This window comes from Penaeus monodon, chromosome 32 (genome assembly GCF_015228065.2).
Source record: "Penaeus monodon isolate SGIC_2016 chromosome 32, NSTDA_Pmon_1, whole genome shotgun sequence".
NCBI classification, from domain to species: domain Eukaryota; kingdom Metazoa; phylum Arthropoda; class Malacostraca; order Decapoda; family Penaeidae; genus Penaeus; species Penaeus monodon.
The window spans coordinates 35,058,426-35,058,834 of NC_051417.1; positions in this window are offsets into that span (position 1 = coordinate 35,058,426).

Consider the following 409-nt stretch of genomic DNA (forward strand, 5'->3'; position numbering starts at 1 on the left):
GTTCTGACATGGATAAATTGGTCAGCATTAAAGTCCAAGTTAATTTTAAATTTGCAGGTGTAGACTAATCTACGTGCTTTGGTGCTGTTTATTATGATCATCTACTATACAATAGCTACAGTATATTTATATATGTAATGTTATACTTATAGTATGCTTGGAGAGATGCATAGCAGTTTTATGAATCTGTCAAATTCACACACTATATCATGTGTTCATCATATAAAAGCCAAGTTTTTGCTCTCACTGAACAGTAATGTAATCAGCAATAGACAAAACATGCTCATTCATGTGTAGCTATTAAAGTAATCGTAATGTCAAAATAATTTATCTATAATATATATACGGTCATCAATGTCTTACATATGTACTAAATGAACCAACAATTGAACTGGAATGAAAATGACAT